Source organism: Myodes glareolus, chromosome 22 (genome assembly GCF_982192425.1).
Source record: "Myodes glareolus chromosome 22, mMyoGla1.1, whole genome shotgun sequence".
In the NCBI taxonomy this organism is placed as follows: domain Eukaryota; kingdom Metazoa; phylum Chordata; class Mammalia; order Rodentia; family Cricetidae; genus Myodes; species Myodes glareolus.
The window spans coordinates 22,755,974-22,774,710 of NC_142047.1; the positions used below are offsets into that span (position 1 = coordinate 22,755,974).

Here is an 18,737-nt window from a genome sequence, read left to right on the forward strand (position 1 = left end):
TGTCTTCTCTTTTCTTAGTCACTCCCATCCAGCCACACTAGCTTTGTTCCATCCCCTTCCTCAAATGCATTAACCTTTATATGTGATATTTCATCTTCCAGGCCTGCTCCCTCCTTCATATGCTTCTTAATTCCCTGTTCACATTTCATCTTGATAGTGAGGGCTCTCTGAGTAACCTATTTAAAGTTGCAACCCAACCCCAATGCTCAATGCCCTTTACTTAATATTTGTATAACAATAAATTACCTTCTAACATGCTGTGTGCTTGACATGCATGCTGTGTCTATTGTTCATTATTCTACATTGCCGCAGCTACAGAGTGAACTTCAAGAGCATATGGATTCTTATCTTGTTCAATGATACATTCCAGACATTCAATAGATGCCCAGTAAGTATTTATCGATTAAATAAATGAGCATGTGAAATACATCATCACTGCAAACAAGACTAAATACACAGTAAATATTTGTTATTGAAATATCAGCGCAGTATTGATCCATAGGCTAGATGCAGAAATGTGGCTCAGCCTGAGCCTGAGGACTCATAAGGATGTGTAGAAAGTGCCAAGTCCTGTGCTTGCGTCAACCATGATGGTCGCCATCGATTCGTCAGGCTTCTGCAGAGAAATGAACAGAAATCCATTAAATGTGAGGGGAGGGAGAGAGAGAGTAAGAAATTGAATCAACACAGTACGGTGGAAGCCAAGAAGCCCCAGGATCTGCTCCTGGAAAGCAGGAGACACAATATGCAATCGGTGTACTCTGAAATCCTGAGGAAGGTGAGAGTTGTCAAAAAAACCTCTGCCTGACACTGGCAGGCTAGAGACCCAAGAACTGATGCTTGAGCTTGTCCCAGGACCAAACAATCAGGAGAGGAGGATCTCCCTGCTATTCTTGCTCTATTTAGACTTTCAGCTAAATGGATGAGGGCTATCCATATCGGATAGGACTAGTTCTAATCCTCACCTAAAAACACCTTCACAGACACGTCCAGAATGATATTTGACTGAACATCTGAGCACCAAGTTGCTCAAAGTTGGTCCATAAAAGTAATTACACAGGCCCCTTGGGCTTGCCATGTCTTCTGTTTTCACACACCAATGTACAGCTAACCAATAAGGCCCTGCCTGCCAAGAACCACTTCTCCATAGCTCATTAGTCTCGACTCTGAGCTCTGCACCATTGTAAAAATGGCAGCCTTAGGTTCCCTCTGGACAAATGCCTGAGTGTTACCTTCTCTGCGTTTCCCCTGAGCTGTCCTGATAACCTGCTTTATTAATTGGCTTCTCTCCTCTCCCAGAACACTGTCCTTCCCAGACTCACTCCGCCTACTCCTCCTGGGACTCTGGAAGATGTGAGACAGCCACACTGCCTGACAACCACTTCGCCACAAAGTTATCAGGGACAGAATTTAGTAAACAGGAAGCCACATAGAAAAAACACTGAGTCAGAGATGACACACAAAAACTATGGAGTTGCCAGAGCTGCCTGAATTCCAGTCTGCATGGAGGTCCTTCACCGCCACCGAGTACAGAGCCCCTGATCTCAGGCTTAATGTCCTCCTGACTGCAGACAGTGTTTGCTACTGTGCACTTTACTCCCCTCCCTACCTGCTCTAGGCCTCTGTCATCTCTATTCTTCCCAAGGCCATCTTCAGAAGCCTGATTGGATCCTTGCAATGTTTGAAAAGCAAGGAGAGCGTTCTGTTTGCTTTGCCTGATGCTGCCATAGGCGTTTTGCAGGCCAGACTCTTTCCTTCCTCGGGGTGGTGCTGGCCTCTGGGTTAGCTATGCCAAGAGATAACTCCCCTGGAACAGCCTCCTGGTGATGATGCTCAAAGGCAAAGCATCTGTGAGCCAGCTAGAAGGGTCATCCTCGTATCTCTTTATAATTGGGTCCAATCATACACTGTGTCCCTAGTTAGCCCTGATACCATCTACCAGCACTGAATCACCTCCTTTGATGCTTCTGAGTTTTAGCAGTGAGTGCTCCTTTAAGTCTTGTTCTTCTCTATGTGATATCAGCATAGTTCGTACAAACTATCTCTCTCCCCTCTAAGTAGACATGTGCTCTAAGTAGACGCCGCTCCATTATGGGTATTTGTTCCGTCTAAATTTCACATTGCATGGTAATCCCTAAAGAATACATTAGTGGCTATGTAAGCAGGGTATTTGGGATGTAATTAGGATTAGATGAGGTCGTAAGAATGGAGCCTTGTTGATGATGTCGGTGGCTTTATAAGAAGATTGGAGTTAGGCACTTACTGTCCCTCTGAGAAACCCTGCCCCACCTGGGGACTCTGTCCTCTCCAGCGTGTGTTCTCCCTGGATGTGCCATCTCCATTTTGGACCACCCAGCCTCCAGAATCATGAACCAAATAAACCTTTATGCTTTATTAATTACTCAGTGTGTGGTATTCAGCCTGAGCAGTAGAAGAACCAAGGGAGATGCTCTCCGAGAGTGGAGAATGAAGCTCCTAGAGGTTTCCAGCAGGCAAAATAAAAACTTTATTTTAGACAATAAATGTCCCTTGAAGTTAGGGAACATTTTAACGAAGAGAAAGGGGTTTGTTTGACCCCTTGTTACATATTAATTATTGTAGTTTGTCTATTGGGTGCTTATTGTGCGCAGAACATCACTCTGTGTGCTTCATCTACATCTCTACGTATTGAATAATTATCAAGAAGGAATGTTGTCATTGCTCTCTCTTGACAGACGAGGGAAACGAGACACGTGGGTGTTCCATACAGCCTCAAAGGGGCTTTGGGAGACCAAACAGTTCTACATTTCTGACACAAAGGCCAGTATGAGAAATGTCACACAAGAAGCAAGGAGAGCATAAGCTTTTCTCCCTTGGAACATACTCGCATGCCTCACTTACATGGAGAACTCGGTATGACCTTCAAGATATACCTTCAGATCTTGCTCTTCTGGAGATGTCTCCCTAACCAATCCCTGTCCCTCGCAAAGCTGGGCACTCCTTATTTGATTTGTCCTGCCGGGAGTATAACACTGGTCCAGCCACACCAGCTCTAAGTAGCGTGTGCCTCCATATTTCACTCCCACTGGGCAGGGAACTCCTGGAAGGTAAGGTCCATTTGGGATTCCAAGATCTTCCCAACACAGTGGAGGGCACATAAGTGCTCAATAAACCCTCCTGATGATGCCGCTGCCTCCTTCACCCCTCAGACTTGCCTGACAAAACTCACTTAGTCCTCAGAGACCGCCAGAGGGATGAGTGACAGAGGAAGTTGGCTAAACCACAGGGGAATATTCACGGCAGGAGAATCCAGTACAGGGTATAGCTGCTACTCTGCAGTGAATTCTCCATGTGACCTTGAGAAGAACCCTTTTCCAAAGGCCCTCCTCTCCATCAGCAAAACTATCTCCATGGTCCCAAGATTCCTAATATCTGTGCTGGGCACGTGATTCACCTAAACTTGTTAAACATGCCTCTTTTCCCATAATTCGGGATCTTGATTTAATTAAGCATAGCAAAATACGAGGGAGAGACAATATCCCTTTTCACTTTCCTAGAAGGCCTATCATTCTTTCCACTTCTAATCCTTCTCCCCTTTTGGAATATTGAGTACCAAGAATGAATAAATTATATCATCTCTAAGTTGCCAGCAATGTAGATTTCATAGGGACCAGCAAAAGAGGGAGCAGTGGTCCTTTCTACCTACCCCAATAAACAGCCTTACCTTTCAATGGCTTCTGACCATTGAAATGCCCTGGAGAATGCCCACCTTCACACCAACCTTGCCTGTTTCTCTGCTCAGTATTCATGTTGAGATTTTCTAAGGACAGCCGTTTATGTTTGGAGAACCCTGAGATAAGCTATTTGCCCTCTCGGGGAGGGGGTGTTTTACTCTATGGCTTAACGGGGCAAAAAGTCCTTTGAATCCTGGCTGGGGAACTAATGGAGTTGACCAGAAACTTAAAACATACAGATACAAGAAAGGTGATTGAGACTCCTAAATAGTAAGGGACAGAAATATCAACTACTTCGGGCTAATGCTGAGAAAATTGTCTTGCTGCTGGCTCTGGTTTGCTTTGCTTAAAGAGTCCAGACTGTAAACAATGCCTGCTGCTGTCAGGAATGGCTGGATCTGGGAGTGTAAAATCCAGACTGTAAGCAATGCCTGCTGGTGTCAGGAATGGCTGGATCTGGGTGTGTAAAATCCAGACTGTAAGCAATGCCTGCTGGTGTCAGGATTGGCTGGATCTGGGTGTGTAAAATCCAGACTGTAAGCAATGCCTGCTGGTGTCAGGAATGGCTGGATCTGGGTGCGGAAAGGAAGCTCATTAGGAGCGCACCTCTCTCCTTTTCTGCACAGATCATTTTCATCAATGTGTCATTCTATTCTCATGTAAAACCAAGCTGTGAATTCTCCCTGGCAGATAATTCCATGGAAAAGGCTCTATTTCCCTCTGGGTCACACAAAAGTCTCAGCAATGACTCTTGCTGTGTAACCTGAGCCGTGTGTCCATTCCGCAGCCATCCTTACGGCCTTGGAGTAGAAACCATCAGCTGGCCAGGATAGGGAATGAGGAGCTGTGTCTGATGCTTCCCTTCATGCTTCTTCATTAACTGAAGATGAGGAGGCAGCTTCGCAGTAGAAATGTTAACTCCAGAATCTGAGATCATACAGGGAAGGCTGCAAAGTGAGCAGTAGCGAGCAGATAAAGGGCTGAGGCCAGGTATAAAGGACTACCCAATGGGCTATGAATCACCGGCATCCTCTCTGCCCTCCCTAGGCCTAAAACCAGCAGAGCCAGAAACCAAGAAGCAGGAGCATGATGGACCGAGAGTACTGGAATTGCTTTACAATTCGGACTCAAGAAGTAAGAAAAGGCTGGGAGAGGCAATGCTGGGTAGGTAAGAGGTGCAGAGGACTGTGGAGAAATCGGTGAAGGGAAACATGATTAAGATATATCGCGTGAAAAATTCTTTTCAATAAATAAGTAAATAAAATCAGAAGGCTTTTCCAAAAGGAAGAGTAGGCCAGGAAAGTCTGTTTTTAGATATGAGTGAACCAAAGACCACCAACAAATAGATAGCTCCCGTGAGTAGTTAGAATACCCACCCCAACAAGAGGAAGCGCACATTCTTTTTAAGGGTGCATTAAGAACGTGACAATGGAATCCAAAGCCATGGATCCTGGAACACACACAAACCAATTCAGAATAACAACCACAAAAAAATTCGTTCCAAACTGTAGTGGAGTTTAATTGGATATCAGTAAGAAATACAAGAGGAGAATCTCCAAACAGTAGCATATCAAAGAGCATATCTCTTGGTAATTTAAAACTTAAAAAAGCTCTCAAATGAAATTATGGAATACTAGAAGTGAATTTAAATCAGTATATAACATTCTTAAATTAATAGGATTCATCTAAAACCTGGAGGGAGGCTATCACCTTAGACGTGTATGTTAGGAAAAAAGAAGAAACGTCATTCTTCGGAAAGTCTACAAGAAATTAGAAAACAACAAAATTAACCCAAAGACATCAGAAGGAAAAGAGCACAGTATGGGGCTGGAGAGGTGGCTCAGCAGTCGGGAGCTCTTCCAGAGGATCTGAGTTCGCTTTCCAGCACCCACATGGGGTGCTCACCACCACCTGCATCTCCAGTTCCCAGGGATCGCTGGCCTCCGTGAACACCCACACAGCAGCAGACACAGACACATAAGTGAAAATGAAGATAAACCTTCTAAATGAGCACAGTAAAGCTAATATAAAAATAAAATAAGTTTAAAAAGAAATACAGGAGAAAAATCAGCCAGGCTGTGCACTTTAGTTGATGCCTTCATACCTTTGATCTTAGGAGCTATTGTAGTGTTCAGTAATCCAGGTGGTGCATGTCAGTCAAAGGACAGACATGTAGACAACGTGATGGAGTGCAGGGGCATCAGACACTTTTGTATCTGATTGTGATCGTGGCTATACAGATCTATACAAGCGTTAAAACCTATAGGACTATGCAGCTCCTAGCTACTCAATACTGTGTGATCTGCGGGACTTCGATTTTTATTTATTTTGCACAAGCATTTGTAACAGATTTACTTGAAGAAGATTTTATCTTAAAAATTAACTTCCAAAGTTCTAAGCCACTTCAGCAGGAAAAGGAAAATGTTTTTTGACAAATGGCGCTTGAAGGGTTCTCATCCACGTGGAACTGAGTCTTGAGTCCTCTTCTCTACCCACAAAAATAGCTGCAGGCGGGACCATTGGCCTATGCACAAAACTGAAAACCATGAAACAACTCGGAGAAAGCACAAGGGGAACTACCTGCCGTCTTAGAAAGGACAAAGCTAACCTGAGAACATGAAAAGAACACGAAAAAGGAATCAAAGCGGTAGATCGCTAGGCTTCGTTTTTAAATTCCTGCTCTTAAGAAAACATCAACAAGAAAATGAAGTTGAAAAAAATCTCAAATTAGGAGAACGAGTTGTAAAACTGTGGGCCTGACAAACTTGTAACAAATATAGAAAGAGCTCCAACAAATCAATAAGAAAGTGTCAAGACAATTTAAAAAAAATAGGTAAAATAGCATGAAAGCTGCTTCACAGAGAACGGTTATTCATATGATTAATTAGCCATGAACTGGGGCCATGACATTCACGCAAATTTGAACTATGGGTATGATTCCATGCCCACCAGAATGACTGTCACGGAAAAGTTGACAACACAAATGTGGAGTCTGCGGGTCAAGAGGCACTGCCACGCATTGCTTCTAGAATGTAAAATCATACAGCCTTCTAGGACATCTGTTTGGGTTTCTCCTAAATGTAGGCATCTAGGCGTCAGGGGCTGGTGGTGGAGCAGGGTCTGGAAACCGTAGGGAGGAAGTCATGGCTCTGTCTCTAGCTGAGAGTGCTTGAGCTCAGGCTTTGGTTTGAACCGACTGCAATCAGCCAAACTCACAGGATCAAGCACTCATGAGTCACAAGCTCCATGGAATGTTCATGAAACCAAATCATGAGAAACCGAATAAGCCATTTATAAATAGAGTAATTTACACAAATCACTTTTGACACCTATTCTCCAATTATTTCCATTGGTTCTTTCTAACAATTTGTCTTACAAATATAGAAACTGGAAAATCCCAGTGCTGGGTGATTCCCATGGCCACACCCCAAGCTTCATCTTTAGGAAGGCAGGAGCTGGAACTCTACATCTGGAGTTCCTCACAAATTGCCTTGGTTTCCAAGCTGTGTCTCCTTTGTTTTCGGGTGTTACAGGCTTGCCTAAGAGCCCAGTAAATGTTGCTCTCCGCAGTTTTTATTACTTGATCTCATCAAATTTGAAATCGGTGTCTGCTGATGAGTTTTCATGGCTTCCCCCTTCATTCATAAATTCCATGAGTGTGCGAGAGAGAAAGAAGGGCTGGGAAAGGGTTGGCTAAAGCCATGATCAGCCCTGAGTGATGTCAGCCTAGGCATTCCCCCTCTGTGATGTCAGTTTCCTTACCTGTAATGCAAGGAGCTCGGACCAGAGGCGTTTTCTAAGGATGTGTGGCTGGAGGATTAGTATTCTGCTACAATCTCTAACTTGAGCATGTCTCAGTCCAAAACAAAAATTAAGTGCCATTGGGCCAAAAGAGATACACCTCTATACAGAGAAAATCCCAAGACCTGGAATAAATCATCTCCCATTCCCTTGTCCAAGGAGCGACAAGTAACCAGCAGTCTTATCTGTGCCAGTTCTGAGTTGATTTGTGGGTGTGTGTGTGCGCACATGCTTGTGTGTGCGTGTGTGTTCCTGTGTGCGTGTGTGTTCCTGTGTGCATGTGTGTTCCTGTGTGTATGTGTGTTCCTGTGCGCATGTGTGTGTGTGTGTGCTTATGCTCATAGGACCCAGTCCTAGTTTCATTCAGAGCCAACGATATCCCTTTGGAACTAGGCCCCTCCCCGGAATAGAGACATCTTCCCAGATCTTGAGCAGCCTTTCCCCATGCCGACGCAGTACAGTCCTCGCCACTAGGTGGCAGTAGCTGTCACTTGACAATTCAGAAAAGGGTGTGGGAAGAGCCAGGGGACCTGCCTGCTTTGAGAAAACTAGGCCAAAGCCTGCTTGTTACATCACTTCTAATCGAAGCAGCCAGTTCAGTCTGGATTTTTCTGTATTACAGGCAACAATGTTAGGAAGCTTCCAGGCTCTCCTGTGCGTTTCAACACTAATTGTTCGACCTGAAATCAGACTTCAGTTTCCAGAACCTGGGCCTGGAGGCCCTGCCCACCTTCTCTTTGTGTAGGCCTCCACTCCTGAGGCTTATTGCTGGCCATCTTGAGCTAGAGTCTCACCCACCGTCACTCTTCAAATGTGCTTCTTGCCTTACATTTAAAGCCATTTCCTTCACCAAGTATTTACTAGCTGATACTGCCTAGAATGGGGGACTGGGACTTCACAAGCAATCATTATTTACTTACTGAGCACAGGAATGATGTGAATATAAAATATCTCCCATAGGCTCACAAGTCACATGTTTGGTCCCCAGTTGGTGGTGCTATTTAGGGAGGCTTCAGCCCAGCCTGCCCCCTACTCCCAGTCTCTTCCCTTCTCTCTACTTCCTGTCCACCGTGAGGTGTACAGCCTCCTCCTCATACACGCATGCCTTTGTAATGCTCAGTATAAGCACTTGGGACCACATAACCATCAGCTGAACCTTCTAGAACTACAGGCTAAAATAAATCATTTCCCGTCAGCAGTGTCCTCTTGAGTAGCTGATCAGAATGGCACAAAGCTGTCTAATAAATCTTCTTACTGGGTGCAGAAGCATCATGTGATCTAGGACTCATATCAATGACTCTGAGATCAATAGATTCCCTGCGGTCCTGAACTGAGTCCAAAACCAAGGCCAAGCCTTTAAGCCTGACTCTGTTTGCCTCCAGAGGCTCTGCCTTTGGCTTTTCCTACAGAGAAAATATGAGATATCCAAAGCAAGGGAGCAGCAAAGATACAGGCAGGGGACAGTGTCAGTTCCAGTGTGGGTACAAACTGGCCGCCTCAGACAATGTCATTAGGGTCTTGGTGGGTTTGTCCTGTAGATCCAGTACTAACCTAAGCTCTGTGATCTAAAATGAGGCAATTCTCCTTGACCCTAAACCTCCTGCACCCCTAAAGAAAGGTAGCTTGGTTGGTTGGCATTTGCCATGTGTGGTTAGTTACCAAAGTGAGCTTGGGTCTTCCCTGGATGTGTGGGTCTTTAGATCCCACTCCAGATCTGCTGAAACCACTTCTAGGAGGGAAGGCCTAGAGATCTATTTTTAGCAAGTGAGTCAGATGATCCTCAGGACCAGGGAAGTCCGGCAAACACTCTGGATGATCATGATGGCTCCCAACTCTGTCTTTGTTGATCCTGCCACCACGCCATGGGCTTCTAGCCCACCAATGCATGCTGGCATTGCAAACCTGACTTACCCCTGGAATCCGGCCCCTCGCTCCTCCCCAGTCCGCATGGACGTGAAAGTGCCTCCCTTCTTGCCGGGCACTTAGGTCCTCAGGGGAACTGCAACTGTTTAAATAATGAATGGAATTTTCAGCAGCATTTGGAATTCTCTTAAGCAACAGAAACACGATTGCAGAAATGCTCTTTGAAATCTGCCCTTTCTGTGGGTGGCTAGGAAGACCAGTGTGACTTTTCCCGGACTCTCCTACGGTACAGATCAGGACGTTTGGGGGAAGACGTGACTCCCAGCTCCTACATGGTTCACCTGCAAGGTATCATTTTCTCCATTGCCCTGGAGGAGATCTGGAGGATTCCTGAGTCAGAAGGTATTTCAGGAGCCAGACAGGATGGCTGGCCCCTGTCCTTAGTAGGAAGCTTCACAGGAAAAATAAAAGATTAAAAAAAAAATGGAGAAGCCCCCAGGCACAAAGCCACCCAGCCCTAGTCTACTGACTCCTGGCCAAAATTCCTTGCTGCTCTAATCACAGTCGCCTGAAAGCATAGAGTGAGCACAATTGGCCGTTTGGTGTATTTGAGTTTGGGGGATTTGGGTTATTTATTTGTCCCCTTTCTGCTACAGTCTCCAATAAGGCCCCACAAATAACTGCCCTCACTCACATGAAACAAGCCTGGTCTTCTTACTGCTAGGCTGTAACCTTTGGGTTAACAAAGCGCTGTGTTGAGATTTAGGATCCTAGTCTGGTTGGAAGGCTGATGTATCAGTCAGCAGTTGATGGACCAATGCTACATAACAACCACCCCAATACCTGGTGACTCCGAGGGTGACACAAACCAGCTCCGGTCCACACCACCGTTTCCTGCTAGACATCTTTCCAGTCCTTTCTCCTCCTGTTTGTAGACTCATCAAATGGTTACCTGCGCAACCTTGCCAGCCCGGTGCTTCTCTTTCTGTTTTCAAGTCATGCGACAATGAATTCTAAGACCCAGCAAAACTATATGCAATGAGAAGGAGGCCGGAGGGGGGCGATGTGAACTGAAACCATCCGAATGCATCCAGAGAAAGCAAGGAAATTGGTGGACTGAAATACACAGGAGGGCCTGGCGGGAGAAAAGGGAAGGGGAAAGGTGCTAAAAGTGGATCTTAGTTAAAATATAAAAAAGATAAAAAATAAAAGCATTGCTGTTTTCTTACTGGAGTCCAAAGGCATGTCGGCACACACGTGCTCATGTAGAAAGGATGAGAAGCAGGAAGAAGCAGCAGGTTTCCGTGTTTTCACTGGAGGGACGCGGGGCGTGAGTCAGCACAGGTGCCAACACCTCCAAGCGCCGCGTCAGCCTTCCATAATGAGTTGAAGTGCAAGAATACAACTTATTATATATAAAATGTGCTCTGTCGATAATCTCAGTAAGTGTGAAAGAGCAAAAATCCCTATAGAATGACAAAGATTCTTAAATTAGAATTTTCACATAACATACAGCAACCTGTGACTTGTTAGACATCTGTAAACCAAAATGGCACAAGGACACTAAAAGGAAGCGTAGACAGTGTATGTTATGTCCGTTCTAATAAGAACAGCATACTCTGAGAAGTAATAATACAGGCTGAGGTAAAGAATGGTGGAAGGGAAGGAGGAGAAAGCTATTTCAGCCTGATGGATATAGTATCTAGTGACTCAGTGGGGCAAAGGGCTGGCCCAGCGTGAACAAAGCCCTGAGTTCAATCCCCAACACCACAAAAACAGGCATGCAAAGGACATATAATATCCTTAAAGCTGTCTCAACTTCTGTGCACCTGAAAACATGCTTTAATATATAAAGTAAAAACCCAAAGATACACAAGGAGAAAGTGATGGTTTCCTATCATGGCTGCGTTTCATTCTCTAGGTCTCAGGATCTCCACATTAAACAGCTGTCGGTATAGACAGAGGAGACCTGAAGAGTAAACTGTCTTAGTTAGGGTTGCTGTTGCTGCGATGAAACACCACGACCAAAAAGCAAGTCGGGGAGGCAAGGGTTTATCTGGCTTACACTTCAGCACCACTGTTCATGACTGAAGGAATCAGGACAGGAGCTGTAACAGGGCAGGGTCCTGGAAACAGGAGCTGATGCAGAGGCCAGGGTGGGGGGGTTGCTTACTGACTTGCTTCCCGCCACATGCTCAACCCATCTTCTTAAAGAACCCAGGACCAGCAGCCCGGGGATGGCACCACCCGCCATGGGCTGGGCCCTCCCCCATTGATCACTAAGTGAGAAAAATGCCTTACAGCTGGATCTCATGAAGACATTTCTTCAACTGAGGCTCCTTCCCCTGATGACTCTAGCTTGGGTCAAGTTGGCACACAAAACCACCAAGTACATATGAAAATCATAACTCGTAAGTGTAACCCAGAGCCCAGGGTGTAGCTCAGAGGCAGAGCACCTGCCTGGCCTGTGCAGGGCCCTGCATTCGATTGCCATCGCTGCCGGAGGAAGATTCCCCTCATATACTAAGTGGCAAAGAGGAAATGTCAACAAAGCGCATCAGGAAGCTTCAGATATATTGCCTTCTGTGATGAAAAGTAAAAAATAATAATAATAAAAAAACTAGCCAATCTATGTATCTTAGACTGTTCAATACCTTTTAAAGTAATTTCTAGTTAACAAAAAAAAATAATGCTTCTTTCTAGAAATGAATGACAAGGAGAGGCCATCTACCAAAAAGCATGAAGTATACTAAACCAAGAGAACTTGCCTTCGATTTCTTGGGGAAAAGATAATTGAAAACAATGACAGTAAACTCCCTTTTTTTAAATTCAACGAACTAGAGGAAAATAAATAAATCTAGTAAAATTGGAGGGAAAGGATAGTAAATGTAAAAAGCAGAAATTAGCTAGCTATAAAACAAAAAAATCAATAACAGATCAATAAAACTAAAAGCTGCTTCTTTGAAAATATCAATAAACTCAACATATGGCTTATGGAAGACTGAGAATAGGAATAGGATGGAGGATAATGAAGTAAACAGCATTAAGATGAAGTAAAGGGGTATCATGGATATGTTTTTAACTTTAGATTCATTTTATTTAAAATTCATATAGTCTACAACCTGTCCATCTACACAATCCAATGTGTAGTTTAGATTGTATATATGCTTGTATATAGTATATGCACATTCACATGTGTGGGTTGCACATGTATGTAGGTACACGTGTACATATATATGTGAGTATACTCGTGGAGATCCAAGGCTGATAAGAGCGTCTTCCTCAATGAGTTACCACCAAATTTAATTAGCTTTGGTCTCCTGATGAGCCTGGAGCTTGCATTCTCTGCTAGTCAGACTGGCCAGATTGCCCTAGGGCAGCAGGTCTCAACCTGTGGGTCACAACCCCTTTGGGGGAGTCACACAATCCTTTGACTAGAGTTGCATATTTATATTATGACTTTTTACTTCAGATATTTCCATTATGATTCATAACAGTAGCCAATTATGAAGTAGCTATGAAAATAATTTTACGGTTGGGGTCACCACAACGCGAGGAACTGTATTAAAGGGTCGCAGCATTGAGAAAGCTGAGGACCACTGTGGCCTGGGGAGTCCCTGTCTCTGCCTTCCGCATGCTGAGAACACAGACAGACCATCAAACTCACTGGCTTTTCCATGGATTCTAGCAACCTAAATTCCAATTGTCATACTTTCTACGCAGGCATTTTACTTCACAGCCATTTTCCCATTTCCTCAAGTGTTAAGTGATCGCCACGGCCACTTTTAGAACTTTTTGACAATCTCATCCATGTATACCATGAATTGTGAGCATAGTGACTACAGCCCCACCCCCTTACCCTCGTATTCCTTCCCACACCTGCTGACTTCCTCCTCCTTCCCAAACAGTCCCCTCCCACTTCTATGTCACTCAGACGTGTAAGCGTGCATGTGTGTATATATGCATGCATGTGTGCTTGTGTGTGTGCAAGTGTGTGCTTGTGTGTGTATGCATGCATACTTGTGTTAGTGCGTGTGTGCATGCTTGTATGTATGCATGCATGTATGTGTGCGTGCATGAGAGTGTGTGTATGCTCTGTGTGTGTGTGTGTGTGTGTGTGTGTGTGTGTGTGTGTGTGTCTTAGGTCATGTACTGATAGCCAAAGCTGCCTGTGTGTGTTGATGTTGCAATGGTCACATCATATTCAGGAGACAGTGTTTCACAATTCTCCTTCCCATCTTCCAACTCTGACAGTCTTTCTGTTGTGACATTCCCTGGTCCTTGAAGGATTTGATACATCAAGTCTCTGTCCTAAGCACCCCACTTAGGACAGAGCACCCAACAATCACTTAGTCTCAGCCCTTTGTCCAGTTAAGGGTCTCTGCATAAAGTGTATGGAGTCTTCAGTAATGTGATCATACCATTATTTTGATTGGCACCCAACAGCAGTGGCAATAGCCTATAGTATTCTAGGGGCCTCTGAGACTCCAGAATTTTTTTTTTTACTTGAAAAGTGAATACATACCAATTTATACAAAATCATTTAAAATGTAGGTGAATTGAAATCTTTCTGGGAAACAGTAAATCAAGAAAACTAGAAACGAAGATCACCATGAAATAACGACTAATCAGAGAGGTGGAAAACATAATGATCCACCCACGCCCAGTCTGTGCTAAAGCGCACAGCTCTGAAGAGGTTAGCAAAAACATTCTACCATACATTCAAGGAAACTGTAATTCCGTGCACTGCACTCCACCTGGGACATAGAGGCCGTTTGGTTCAGTTTATAAGACTAGCAAAACCCAGTATGAAAACTGGACAAGAAAAACACAGTGGAAATGGGATGGGAGGAACCATTTCACTTAGGAATAAACATACAAACTCCTACATAAAGCATCGGAAAATCAAATCCATCAGCTTATTAGTGACAGAGTTGTAAGGCAAGTTCAAAATTAGGAAAAAAAAAATCTGTGTGACTCAATAGACTGAAATCATCGCCATGAATGATTTTAACATGCTGAAATTTAATAAAATTTTAATGCTTTTTTTAAATTAAAACAGACAACAAACTTGCTACTTGTTTGCCCTAGACTCACAGCACACATAATAGCTAGAGTTGGGATCAAAGCAGCCCCTGGGAAGCACTGCTACTTTTAATGTTGTACTCAATGTTTGCCCCGGCACAGACCAAAGGAGGAAAGAGACTCAGCACTGAACAGCAAGAGCCAGAACCGTGAATATTTGCAGTCAATACAATGACCCACATCAAAAACACACAAGAACCAAACACTCGTGCAATTAAATACAAATTCATCGGAAGAAGTGTGCATCCAATCAGCACGCAGCATTAATAGTCTTTGTGTAACGCAGAAATAACTAATTAGAATGTGTGTTCTTATAATCTTTTAATGAAAAGAGGACAAAACTGAAAAATAGCAGATATGAATTTAAAAAGAAACACCAGCAGAATAACGCGGGGTGCTTTAAGATGTGAAAGAAAATACAGAGTCAAGTCTGACCACCTCTCTTTTCTCCACTGCTAGGATTTGAACCCAGGGCTTTGTGTACAGCGTGAGTGCTCTACCACTGAGCTCTCTCTTCAGCTATGACACAGGCCTCCTGAATCCTCTTCCTGTGGCAGTGTGCCTGCTTACACAACCAACACCAAAAACAAAAGCCCACCTTTGAGCCAATCCCCTGTGCTTTACCGATTCGGTACCTCATGAGCAGATGAGGAAGCTGAGAACCTGGCTCTGCAGAAAACAAGATGAGGAGCGTGGGGAGCAGAGAGAGCGGTTGGGAGAAGTAGAAGACAGAACTTGCAGTCTTGGAAGAGTTTCCTGTTGCTGGCCCTGACCAAGGTGAGACCTAGAAGGGGGGAGCTGAGGCCTCTCCCCCCACGCATGCCCCACAAAACCTCCCTGGCCAAACAGATGGCGCTGCACATTTTTAAACCGCTTTTAACACAGTAACTGTTTTTTGCTGCTTGCTCTTTATGCCTTTAGTCAAAAGTCTCACCAGCTGTCACTATCTCAAAGAAAATGTCAAGGGCTGTGTCTGCCTGTGCCTGTGCTCAAGTCAGTGGGGGACAGGGGCCCAGGAACCTCAGCTAGTGGTAGGCACAGCTGGTGAAGTGGTAAAGGACGTGGGCTCCTCACAAAATAAACGGAGAGTTCACAGCCAATCCTTCCCCACCTATCCAGGGCCTAAATGGGTATCCTTCCCATCCCTGGCACATCCCAGTGAGGCCAATGTTAATATTTCCACTTCACAGAAAGAACAGTAGAGAAGCCCAGCTTCAAGTCCTGCAATTGATCCCCAACTTTCCTATCCTTCTATCCCCCCCCCCCCCATCCTTTCCTTATCTGGATCTCAGTGGCACAGTGAATCTGGCCAGATGGCCTTTGAAGGCCCTCCCAGCTGTAAGACTCTGGACCCTTGCCTGGCGTCAGCAAAGTATTCCTAACTCCTCCCCACAAGGATAACACATTAAATACTAAGAAATCCAACCCTGGGGACTGCGTTGCTGGGGACAGTGCGAGGCCACCAAATTCACGTCCCTGACCCGTGTTTTTCCACACCCATCACTAGTCTATTGAATAGCTGCCAGACAGAAGAAGGGGAAAGAACCTTGATAGTAATTCACGGAGCCAAATCCCCAGAACCTTTCAAACAACACAGCTAAACTGATAGAGAACTCGGAAGATGTGTTAAAATTTTCTTGTGTAACCGTGTAATTGTTTTCACTTGCAGTCACGTCTTAGAGGCGTATCCTTGACCTGCTGAATAACTCTCCACATTTGAAATCATCCATTAGCAGTAAGCAGCTGACACTCCATTGCACACAATGAATTTCACTGCCACTAAGTTGCCACATGCTACATGGAGAAGAAGAGGTGCCAGCATGGTCTCTCCGAGTCAGGGCAGGGTCAGAGCTCAGCCCGGGAGCCTGCCTCAAATCTGCTAATCTCTGCTCTTTATTCTAGCTCCGGATTCTTCCAGCACCGAGGTGGCCATCCAGTCTTCCGCAGAGCTGACCCCAAGAGACAGTCTTTAAAGACATGTTTTCCTGTTCCAGACTTGGAACTGGGGTCCAGGCAATAACTGCCTCTGGCTAGTACTTACCTTTGGGTCAACATACACAGCAAACAGCAGGAATCGGGCTTGCCCTTGGCCTCGAATGCAAAGCCACAGGGGCTCTGCTGTCTCGACTCAGAGACCCAGTCGTCTTGAACGTCATGTGCGTGGCACTGCCAATAGAGAAAGGTCCAATGTGTTTACTGCTTTCGGCGCTGTTGCCAGCTGGCTCCTCTCGGGGGACACTGAAGCCGAGCTTACAAATGGTGACGTCTCTTGAATCTCTTGAGCTTACCGTCAACAAGTGGCTCCAACATCGGGCGGAGGAACTGAATCATTGTCCTGGGGGACCTCAGGATCGGAGCTGAAAGACCTCGGAGGCCAGATTCTAGGGTCTCCCAAGCTGCTCTTCTTGCATCACGTATGAAGTCTATTGAACGCACGCATGCTCAGCCCCAGGACACTGGAAAACCGCTGACTTTCAAATCACACGTTTAAACTGATAGAGAACCTTGCAGGAGCATTTACATTTTCCTCTCTCCTTGTTTAACTATAGCATTGTTTGCGGTCATCATCATCTCTTGGAGGCGGAGGCTTGACTCACTGAATAAATCCAAAACTATAGCTGTGCCCACGCTTCTCAATCTCCGAGGATCACACAGCCAAGGGCTGATGTGCCCTTAGGTCTGAGAACTGTGATATGGCGTCCTGGCTCTCAGCACTGCCTACGGGATACAGAGGCTAATGATGTTAGAGCTAGATGAACTATTGTAACTCAAGTATATTCCATATATGCCGTCTACCAGACATGTCTGCATAGCCACACAGGCTACTCCAGAATATTCCTCATTTCCTTCGGTTGACACCATGGCAAGAGAGTGCCATGTCATATATCATTGACCTGGAGAAAGATCAAAATCGAAGGTGTGCTTTTTACTGAATATATATCACTTTCATACCATCGTAAAGTCAAAACTGCATGCACAATCTTTAGAAGTCAGGGACCCATGACAGTGATGTGGGAAATTTATCATTTGACACAGATTTTCTGACTGTGGGCCCTGAGATAGCAGAACAACTTAAAACCTCTCCAGGCAGTAACAATGGGCAGTTAAGACTGGAAATGACTGATCTGGCTGTTTCACAGAAGGACAATGGTACAGGGAAGAATTAGAAACTTATTCCAGACCACAGAGAAATTGGGTGGGAGCACTGGATAGACCCCAGGCCTCCAGCAGCATGATGTAAGTTCCCTGGGTATTCTGAGATGCACGTGAGTTAGGATCTGATTCAACTCCAGATGGTTCATGCCATCCAAAGTCTAGCACAGGCCCTAGAAACACCTGTCACCCTGCAGGAGACCAGCAGCTGGGTGGAGTCTGCGCTAGTGATCTGATGACCGTATTTGAAGTAAAAAAGAATCCAGATCCTTTCTATTTTGCCTCCTGCTTTTGAAAACCCCAATATTCACCCAGAAATATTCTGAGAGCAGGGCTGAGGCCCTTTCTCATAGAGCTCTTGTTTTGGAGCTAAGTACAGATAAGCAGATAGAGAAAGAAATTGGTCAAGGCTCCACCTAGCCTCAGGCAAGTTGTTTCCTTGCATAAATCTTATCTGTAAACTTTGGGGTACCACAGGCTCACTTCATGCACCTGCAGCCTCCAGGCCCTAGAGCATCTGGCTGGAGCTCATGGGGCAGAGAGAACATTGCCATTTGACTTTCCTTGTTCTTTATCGTCACTGCTAAAGAACAGTGATCAGAGATCTGCGTTCTCCACCAAACTGCACTATTGAGCCATTCATTGTCCCTCCCCCCCCCCCAACAGGCTGCATAAGCTCCCTTGGGACTATTTCGGAGTGTCTCTGCACTGTGCAGACGGGGAAGCAACCAACGGAAGCCTTGCAGTGCTCAGCGTTGAGTTGGGATGTAAACTGCTGGAGAAGTTTTGGAGCATTGTATAAATTAAAAACCTGTCATTCTTCAAAAACAGGTTAATGATCTTAGTAAGAGAATTTTTTTGTCTACTTCCTGTGTTCCAATAAAACTTTATCTATGGTTGGCCTGTGGTAGCACGGGCCTTTAATCCCAGCACTCAGGAGGCAGAGGCAGGCAGATCTCTGTGAGTCTGAGGCCAGCCTGGCCTGCAGAGCTAGTTCCAAGATAGCTAGGGCTGTTGCACAGAGAAATGCTGTCTCAAAAAACAAAAGCAAGACAAACAACAAAAAAAAAAACTTTATCTAAGGACAATGAAATTTGAATACCTTATCATTTTGCCTGCAAT

General features: G+C 45.0%; 1 long non-coding RNA gene across 1 annotated transcript; it reads right to left on the bottom strand.

Moving 5' to 3' along the window:
- Nucleotides 1-378: 378 nt before the first annotated feature.
- LOC146890247 (uncharacterized) lies at nt 379-16,744 on the bottom strand. The gene is made up of 2 exons (XR_014998962.2): nt 16,504-16,744; nt 379-616 (listed from the first exon to the last, which is right to left on the bottom strand). It is a non-coding gene; the product is annotated as an uncharacterized LOC146890247 (long non-coding RNA).
- Between the last annotated feature and the right edge of the window lie 1,993 nt (nt 16,745-18,737).